Source organism: Melanerpes formicivorus, unplaced genomic scaffold, assembly GCF_026170545.1.
Source record: "Melanerpes formicivorus ecotype bairdi unplaced genomic scaffold, bMelFor1.0.p_v2 SCAF_507, whole genome shotgun sequence".
Taxonomy (NCBI): domain Eukaryota; kingdom Metazoa; phylum Chordata; class Aves; order Piciformes; family Picidae; genus Melanerpes; species Melanerpes formicivorus.
In genome coordinates this window covers 90,580-100,653 of record NW_027142859.1, presented here as the reverse complement: position 1 = coordinate 100,653, position 10,074 = coordinate 90,580, and positions in this window count along the sequence as shown.

Here is a 10,074-nt window from a genome sequence, read left to right as displayed (position 1 = left end):
CGTCCTGACAAAGTTGCTCTAACTGCATCAGCCATTCGCTGTTTCAGTTCATAGGTTTTAACACAGTTCATGCATTCTCGCCACGACTTTTGCAGCTTTATAGCAGTTTTATCACCATCTATAACCAAGTCCCACAACTTGTTCCTGTATTCTCTCCAACAAGCTTCATCAAAATAACTATCTCCGCTAGGGAAATGCCCTAAAGCGGATCTATGGGCCAAAAGTCCAGGCATTACTTTAGATGATATCTCCGCCTTACGCTTTTCGATGACACTGTATTTCGTCTGATGACTGCTTATAGGGTCGGCCTTGCCCTTTCGAGTCTGTGCGCAAAGGTACTAAGGCTGCCATAACCTGTTGACTATGCTCAAGCTGTTTTGTCATTGTCATTGACAATGCCTCAGCCTGTTTTTGTAAACCCTTATCAATCACCTCCGTCAGCATGGCCATCGGATTGCTTGGCAAGTCCTGAGCCCTCTGCAACAATTCGGCTACCGTCCATCTAGGATCTGCTGATGTAATAAGCTGCTGCGTCTGCTGGTTCCCATTCTGCATTAAACACTGCCTTAAAATTGCCTCTCGGATACCTTCTCCTACGCTTGCTGCTCTAAGTGCGGCAAGCAACTTGTCTACAAATTCACCAAGAGGTTCCTGTCTACCTTGCTTAATTCCCATATAGTGAGGATTTGCATTTCCATCCTTCTGCTTCTCAAAAACCATCCTCACTATCTGGGCTGATGCTTGCAAAACAGGCGGCTGTAAAAGTGCCTGTAACTCTGGTCTCTCATACTGTCCCGTTCCACACAACTGATCTACTGTTACATCAAATAGTGGATCATTTTGCTGTCTTTGTACTCCAGCTGATTGTCTAGCTAGGTGTTCCCACTCATTCAAAAATGTCATAAATTGAGATGCTGTTAGGATCAGCTTCATAACATTATAAGAATCTCTAGGTAACATATTATAGTTCATGTAAATAAAATCAATCATCTGTCTAGCTGGTTCAGATTGAACCCCAAACTGACTCGCAGTCTGTCATAATTGAGATAACAATTTCCATGGTAATTGGGTTACATCAGCCTGAACAACATTTTGCTCCCCAGGGACCTGTGTATACATCACTGGAAAAACTTGATGTGAAGCAGCCAGCCGGCTAAACCCTTCCTGATCTCCTTCGGCGTTTAAGTGCTCTGCAACCTTTCGCCAATACTCTGTGTGCTTTCTTGCATGATCTTTAACACCACCTCCAGGATCTATCGCCCTGTATGTCTTCTCTCCCTCACCTACTTTCTTCTCCTGTACAATTTGCTCAGCTAAAAGAGACGGGGAAGGCTCCTCAGCAGAGTCCTGTGTTACAGATTGTAATTCGACTCTGCCACCTAGTCCTTTTACACACGCAGCCTTCTCCTTTCTTAAATAATCCTGAACCTCTTCTGACAAAGGCAACCCAGCATGTGTAACGCTTGCTCCATTTGGGTCCGTATAATCTAATCGTACCCTGGCTTGATAAGCTGCCATTTGCTCAGCACGATGCTGATCCAATGCTGTCATAACCATCTTCCACCATTTTCCACACTCCTTTGCTCGTTTTTCATCATCTAAGCCATGCAGCCACAAGTCTTGTCCAAACTTTTTCCACTGCACTCTTTCAAACACGTCATTTGGGTCCTTAAAATATCCTAACTCTCCTGCATAGCTTAACAGCGGCACCAACTCCTTTGTAAAATTTAACTTACACTGTCGCTTTTCTAAAAAGCATATAAATAAATCATACGCTGCCTGCCTATCCATGTCCGTATTTAAACGTTAATACCTGTGCGCACAGTCCTCGTTTAAGCAGTTTCCGGCTCTACAGCGTCTTCGGCTTCAAGGCTGTCTTCCCTTTTCTTGCAGCCTCCGGTACTGCTATCCCGGGCCGGCCGTCTTCTTGCCTCCCGGCTTACTGCAAATCTCCCAACGTCCCGAAGAACTTCTTAAACCCTAACGTTTGTCTTCATTAGGGTCCCGTGTTCGAGCGCCACTTACTGCAAGAAGGGGGCCGCTTTAACGACCAATTTGATCAGCGGATTCCACTTTATTGAGCATCAGACACATCTTATATACAGTTTGCTATAATTATGCCCACTTGGCAACATATTATTGGTTGCTCTCTAAAAGGTTACATCATTGTTTTCACAACTCTGTGGAATTCTTCTATCCGGCCTAATTGCTCTCTTTCCCAGATCTCGCCTCCTCCTTATCTTGCTTGCCTCCCATCTCAGGGGCAGCTGGACTTCAGCATACCAAGCAATCAGCACTTTCTCACATCTCCCACTCCGCCACTATATCATCAACAGAGAATTCTTCAAGGCCTGAATTGCACAGGTGTTCCTGGGACCCATGTCCCCTCTTGCCCGACAACAGGGCTGGGTCCAGGGCAGGGGCTGGGCTGGGGCTGGGGCTGGGCTGGGGCAGGGCTGGGGCAGGGGCTGGGCTGGGGCCGGGGCTGGGGCTGAGGCTGGGGATGGGACAGGGCTGGGGCCGGGCTGGGGCTGGGGCTGGGGCTGGGGTCAGGGCTGGGGGCAGGGGCCGGGGCTGGACAGGGTGCAGGGCTGGGGTTGGGGCTGGAACCAAGTCTTGGGCAGGGCTGGGGCTGGGGCTGGGGACAGGGCAGGGCTGGGGCTGGGCTGGGGCTGGGCTGGGGCTGGGCTGGGCTAGCGCTGAGCTGGGGCCGAGGCGGCGGCTGTGCTGGGGCTGGGCTGGGGGCAGGTATGGGGCTGGGGCTGGGGCTGGGGCAGGGCTGGGGCACGGTTGGAACTGGGACTGGGCTGGGGCTTGGGTTGGGGCTGGGTTGAGGGCAGGGCTGGGGCAGGGCTGGGGATGGGGGCTGGGGGCTGGGATGGGGCAGGACTGGGTCTGGGGCAGGGTCCGGGACTGTGGACAGGGCTGGGGCCCGGCTGGGGCTGGGGCTGGGCTAAGGGCAGGGCTGGGCTAGAGCTGGGGCTGGGGCAGGGCTTGGCTAGGGCTGGGCTGGGGCCAGGGATGGGGCCGGGGATGGGGCTGGGCTGGGGCTAGGCTGGGGCTGGGGCTGGGCTGGGGGCAGGGATGGGGATAGGGCTGGGCTGGGCTGGGGGCAGGTATGGGGCTGGGTCCAGGGCTGGGGCAGGGCTGGGGCTGGGCTGGGACCAGCGCTGGGCTGGGGTAGGTCTGGGGCAGGGCTGGGGCTGGGGCTGGGGCTGGGGCGGGGACAGGGGCAGGGCTAGGGCTGGGGCTGGGCTGCGTCCGAGGCTGGGGATGGGGCTGGGGTGGGAACAGGGCTGGGGCACGGTTGGAACTGGGACTGGGCTGGGGCTTGGGTTGGGGCTGGGGTGAGGGCAGGGCTGGGGCAGGGCTGGGGATGGGGGCTGGAGGCTGGGGGCTGGGATGGGGCAGGACTGGGTCTGGGGCAGGGTCCGGGGCTGTGGACAGGGCTGGGGCCTGGCTGGGGCTGGGGCTGGGCTGAGGGCAGGGCTGGGCTAGGGCTGGGATGGGGCCAGGGATGGGGCCGGGGGTGGGGCAGGGCTGGGGCTGGGGCTGGGCTGGGGCCAGGGCATGGGCAGGGTTGGGGCTGGGCTGGGGCCAGGGCTGGGGCTGGAGCCTGGGGCCGGGGCTGGGCTGGGGCTGGGCTGGGGAGTAGAGCTGGGGCAGGGCTGGGGCAGGGCTGGGGCTGGGCTGGATCAGGGCTGGGGCAGGGCTGGGGCTGGGCTGGGGCCGGGGCTTGGGCAGCGTTGGGGCTGGACTGGGGCCAGGTCTGGGGCTGGAGGCTGGGGCCAGGGCTGGGCTGGGGCTGGGCTGGGGCTAGGGCTGGGCTGGGGCTGGGGCAAGGGTGGGCTGGAGGCTGGGTTGGGGCTGGGGCAGGGCTGGGGCTGGGCTGGGGCTGGGCTGGGGCTGGAGGCTGGGGCCAGGGCTGGGGCTGGGGCTGGGGGCAGGGCTGGAGGTGGGGCCTGGGTTGGGGCTGAGGAATGGCTGGGGCACGGCTAGGGCTTGGGCCGGGGCTAGGCTGGGGCTGGGCTGTGGCAGGTCTGGGGCTGGGGCTGGGCTGGGGTCTGGGCTGGGCCTGGGCTGGGGCCGGGGCTGGGAGCTGGGCTGGGACTGAGGTTGGGGCCGGGGCTGGGGCTGGGCTGGGGGCAGGGCTGGGGCCGGGGCTGGAACCAAGTCTTGGGCAGGGCCGGGGCTGGGCTGGGGGCAGGGCTGTTGCAGGACTAGGCTGGAGGCTGGGGTAGGGCTGGGCAGGGCAGAGCAAGGTAGGGCAGGGCAGGGCAGAGCAAAGCAGAGCAGGGTAAGGCAGAGCAAGGCATTCTAGGGCAGGGCATAGCAGGGCAAGGCAGTGTAGGGCAAGGATGGGCAAGGCAGGTCAGGTCAAGGCAGGGCAGAGCAGGGTAGGGCTGGGCAAGGCAGGGAAAGGCAGGGCAGGGCAAGGAAGGGGAGGTCAAAGTAGGACAGGGCAGGGAAGTGCACGGTAAGACAGGGCGGGGAAAGGCAGGGAAAGGGCAGGGCAGGGGAAGGTAGGGCTGGCAGTGGAAGGCAGGGCAGGGCAGGGAAGGGCAGGGCTTGGTGTAATGGGTTGGGGCAGGCCCCCCTCCCTACCACGCGCAGAAATAATGACTCAAACAAACAGATTGCAAAAGTGATGGAAAGTTTAAATAGAACAGTGAGTGCGTGCAGAGAACTAGAAATACAGTGACAAGAGAAAAGAACCCAAAACAGACCCAGAGAAATCCCATCCCTACCTGAGGGTACACCCGAGACCCCCAGGGCTCCCTCTTCCCCCTCCCATTGCTAGGCTAGTCTCAGCTGGCCAGATCTGAGACTGCCCATCCCCCCAGTGGCCTTGGGCCTAGCAAGGCCCAAAGCCAGGAGATCTCTCCCCCATGTTACCGACTGACAGAGAAGGAAGAAAAGAGGAAGTGCCAGACCCCGCCGTGAAACTTATAGTGATGCAAGGGATCATGGTAGGAAATAACCTAATTTCCTGTGTCCACCCACTGGGCTGGACTTCTGGACACAGGAAACACCCCTGTAGCAGAGGGCAGCCAGCCCAAACTACGACAGGATCCACCCCTTATTTCAAACCATGATGCCTGTACCCAAACACATCATCAAATCAGAAAACTGATGACATGTCCGGCGAAGTCCGTGTCTTCATCTGGGCATCCACTCAAACAGTCTCTCAGTCAGGCTCTAGTGTCTGTCCATTCCAGTTCTTCTTCCTTCATCCAGTGGAACCTCCCGGCGATGCAGAGCACATTCTCCTGCGGTGCAAGTTCTCCCTGGATCCGTTGGGCATCCTGGTCACCTGGAACAGCCTCACGACTTCTCAGCCAAGCCTCTACTTTTCACCTATAGTCACTCGGTGGCATATTCTCCACCCCTGGGGCAGGCCAGTTGAAACCCTCCAACCCACGACTGCCTTTTTCAATCCATCCAGGGTGCCGCAATCAACTGCTTCCAACTGCGGTCCCACTACACGGATGCTTGTCCGAGGTACTCCGCCCCCCCACTAGGCGTACCCGTACCAAAGCAAGACAGCATCCGGCTGCACACCACCCCCCCCCACCAGAAAGGGAGGGGCTGCACCACAGCTCACTGAGAAGAAGGGAGGTGGAGCCAGGTGCTCGGCGCCAGTTTCGGAACTCGTCCGAAAAAGTCGGGGAAGAGACTAGGGCCGGCCCTGCCGCAGCCCGAGCGCACGGCCGGGTCCGCCGCCAGCTCCACCCACCTCTGCCGCCGCGGCACAGAATCAAAATCACCTCCACCCCTCGGACACTCAAACGGCTTCTCCAGCGAAAGCCATACGCGCGTTCTCAGAGCCCTTGAAAACGGCCTTCCAGCTGGAGTCCCCGTCGGCCCCCCAGGGCTTTGGGAGCTGGCTCGCCCGTTCGCAGCGGCTGGCTCTATCCCCCCAGTGGCCTTGGGCCTAACCAGGCCCACGGCCGGGAGATCTCCACCCCAGTTACCCGGTGGCGAGGAGGAAGGAAAGAGGAAGTGCCAGACCCCGCCGTGAAACTTATAGTGGTGCAAGGGATCATGGTAGGAAATAACCTAATTTCCTGTGTCCACCCACTGGGCTGGACTTCTGGACACAGGAAACACCCCTGTAGCAGAGGGCAGCCAGCCCAAACTACGACAGCTGGGCAGGGTCTGAGCTGTGGCTGGGGTTTGGCTGGGGCTGGGCTGGGGGCTGGGCTGGGGCAGGGCTGGGGAAGGGGTTGGGGCAGGGCTGGAGCCGGGGCTGGGGCTGGGCTGGGTCTAGGGCTGGGGCTGTGCTGGTGCTGTGCTGGGTGTGGGCTGGGGACTAGGGCTGGGGCAGGGCTTGGGCAGGGCTTGGGGCCGGGACTGGCCTGCGGATGAGCTGGGGCTGGGCTGGGCTGGGCTGGGGCCGGGGCTGGGGCAGGGCTGGGGTTGGGCTGGGGCTGGGGTGGGGCTGGGGTGGGGGCTGGAGCAGGGCTAGGGCTGGGCTGGGGCTGGGCTGGGGCTGGGCTGGGGGCTGGAGCAGGGCTAGGACTGGGCTGGGGGCTGTGGCTAGGGCCGGGTTTGGGGCCGAGGCTGGGGCAGGGCTGGGGTTGGGCTTGATCCAGGGCTGGGCTGGGGTTGGGCTGGGGCTAGGGCCGGGGATGGGGAAGGGCTGGGTCCGGGACTTGGGCAGGGTTTGGGCTAGGCTGGGGCCAGGTCCGGGGTTGGAGGCTGGGGCCGGGGCTGGGCTGGGGCTGGGCTCGGTCTAGGGCTGGGGCTGTGCTGGTGCTGTGCTGGGAGTGGGCTGGGGACTAGGGTTGGGGCAGTGCTGGGGCAGGGCTGAGGCAGGGCTGGGGCTGGGCTGGGGGCTGTGGCCGGGGCCGGGGCTGGGCTGGGGCTGGGCTGGAGCTAGGGCCAGGGCTGGAACAGGGGCTGGGGCTGGGCTGGGCTGGGGCCGGGGCTGGGGCAGGGCTGGGGTTGGGCTGGTGGCAGGGCTGGGGCTTGGGCTGGGGCTGGGGTGAGGCCTGGGGCAGGTCTGGTGCTGGGCTTGAGCCGGAGCTCGAGTCAGGGCTGGGGCAGGGGCTGGAGCCGGGGCTGGGGGCAGGGGTGGGGCTGGCCTGGGGGCAGGGCTGGGTCCAGGGCTGGGCTGGGGCTGAGCTGGGGCTGGGGCTGGGGCAGGGCTGGGGCTGTGCTGGGGCCGGGTATTGGGCAGGGTTGGGGCTGGGCTGGGGCCAGGTCTGGGGCTGGAGGCTGGGGCCAGGTCTGGGGCTGGAGGCTGGGGCCGGCGCTGGGCTGGGGCTAGGCTGGGTCTAGGGCTGGAGCTGTGCTGGTGCTGTGCTGGGGGTGGGCTGGGGACTAGGGCTGGGGCAGGGTTGAGGCAGGGCTGGGGCAGGGCTGGGGGCTGTGGCCGGGGCCGGGGCTGGGATCGGGCCAGGTCTGGGGCTGGAGGCTGGGGCTGGGCTGGGGTTGGGCTTGAGCTGGGGCTGGGCTGGGGCTGGGCTGTGGCTAGGGCCGGGGCTGGGCTGGGGCCGGGGCAGGGGCTGGGGGCAGGGATGGGGCAGGGCTGGGGCTGGGGCTGGAAGCAAGGCTTGGGCAGGGCTGGGGCTGGGCTCGGGCCGGGGGCTGGGCTGGGGCAGGGCAGGGGCAGCGCTAGGGCCGAGGCTGGGGCTGGGCTGGGGCCAGGGCTGGGGCAGGGTTAGGGCATGGTTGGGGGTGGGGGATGGGGCAGGGATGGGGCTGTTCTGGGGCTGCGGCTAGGCTGGGGCTGGGCTGGGGGCTGGTGCCAGGGCTGGGGCAGGATGTGGCGGGGGACTGGGCTGGGGCTGGGGCAGGGCTGGGGCAGGGGCTGGGTCCTGGGCTGGGTCTGGGTCTGGGGTCTGGTCCAGGACTGGGGTAGGACTGTAGCAGCGCCAGGGACGGGGTTGGGGCTAGGCTGGGCTTAGGGCTGGGTCTGGACTGTGGCTGAGCTGGGGCTGGGTTGGGGCTGGGCTGGGGGCAGGGCTGGGCCTTGGGCTGGGCTGGGGCCGAAGCAGGGCTGGGGTAGGGCTTGGGCCGGGCTGGGGCTGGATTGGTGCAGGGCTGGGAGCTGGGCTGGGGCTGGGGCAGGGCTGGGACTGGGCTGGGGACTGTGGTCGGGGCTGGGGCCGGGGCTGGGGCTGGGGCTGGAACCAAGGCTTGGGCAGGGCTGGGGCTGGGCTGGGGCAGGGCTGGGGCTGGGCTGGGGCTTGGGCAGGGCTGGGGCTGGGCTGGGGCAGGGCTGGGGCAGAGCTGGGGCTGGGCTGGAGCCGGGGCTTGGGCAGCATTGGGGCTGGGCTGGGGCCAGGTCTGGGGCTGGATGCTGGGGCCAGGGCTGGGCTGGGGCTGGGCTGGGGCTAGGGCTGGGCTGGGGCTGGGGCAGGGCTGGGGCTGGGCTGGGGCTGGAGGCTGGGGCCAGGGCTGGTGCTGGGGCTGGGAGCAGGGCTGGAGGTGGGGCCTGGGTTGGGGCTGAGGAAGGGCTGGGGCACGGCTAAGGCTTGGGCTGGGGCTAGGCTGGGGCTGGGGCTGGGACTGGGGCAGAGCTGGGGCTGGGGGCAGAGCTAGGTCTGGGGCAGGGCTGAGGTCAGGCCTGAGGCTGCGGCTGGGGCAGGGCTGGGGCTAGGCTGGGGCTGGGCCTGGGGCTGGGGCCAGGCTGGGGCTGGGTTCGGCTCAGGGCTGGGGCTTGGTCCAGGGCTGAGGCTGAGCTGAGGGCACGGCTGGGCTAGGCCTGGGGCTGGGGCAGGGCTAGGTTAGGGCTGGGCTGAGGCCGGGGCTGGGTCCGGGCCTGGGGCTGGGCTGAGGGCAGGGCTGGGCTAGGGCTGGGGATGGGTCAGGGCTGGGCAGAGGCTGAGCTGGGTCTGGCCTGGGGGCAGGGCTGGGGCCGAGACTGCGGCTAGGGCTGGGCTGGGGCTGAGCTGGGGGCAGGTCTGGGCTTGGGCTTGGGCAGGGCTGGGCTGGGGGTCTCGCTGAGCTGGGGCTGGGGTAGGGCTGGGGCTGGGCTAAGGGGCTGGGGTTGGGGCTGAGATCTGGGCTGGGGCTGGGGGCAGGGCTGGAGCTGGGGCTGGGGCCAAGACCGGGGCTGGGCAGGGTCTGAGCTGATGCTGGGGTTTGGCTGGGGCTGGGCTGTGGCTGGGCTGGGGCTGGGGCAGGGCTGGGGAAGGGGTTGGGGCTGGGCTGTGGCTGGGTCTAGGGCTGGGGCTGTGCTGGTGCTGTGCTGGGGGTGGGCTGGGGACTAGGGCTGGGGCAGGGCTGACGCAGGGCTGGGGCTGGGCTGGGGGCAGGGGCTGGGCCTGGGGTAGGGCTGGGACTGAGGTTGGGGCCGGGGCTGGGGCTGGAGTAGGCTGGAGGCTGGGCCTTGGGCTGGGGCTGGGGGCAGGTCTGGGCTGGGGGCATGGCTGGGGCTGGGTTGGGGGCAGGGCTGGGGCTGGGGCTGGGGCCCGGGCTAGGGCAGGACTGAGGCTGGGGCAGGGCTGGGGCTGAGGCTGGGGCTGGGGCTGGAACCAAGTCTTGGGCAGGGCTGTGGCTGGGGCTGGGGCCGGGGCTGGGGCAGGGCTGGGGCTGGGCTGGGGCAGGGCTGGGGCTGGGGCTAGGGCTGGGGCAGGGCTGAGGCTGGGGCTGGGTCCAGGGAAGGGGCTGGACTGGGGCTGGGGCTGGGGCTGGGGCTGGGGCTGGGGCTGGGGCTGGGTCCAGGGTGGGGCTGGGGCCGGGGCTGGGGCAGGACTGGGGCCGGACTGGGGCCGGGGCTGCGACTGGGGCTGGGTCCAGGGCTGGGGCCGGGCTGGGGCAGGGCTGGGGCTGGGGCTAGGGCTGGGCTGGGGCTGGGGCTGGGTCCAGGGCAGGGGCTGGGCTGTGGCTGGGGCTGGGACGGGGCAAGGCTGGGGCAGGGGCTGGGCTGGGGCCGAGGGTGGGGCTGGGGCTGGGGCTGGGGCTGAGGGCAGGGCTGGGGACAGGGCTGGGGCCAGAGCTGGGGCAGGGCTGGGGCCGGGCTGGGGCTGGGTTCGGTGCAGGGCTGGGGCTGGGGCAGGGCTGGGGCTGGGGCAGGGGCCGGGGCTGGGGACAGGGCTGGGGCCATGAGTGGGGCTTGGCTGG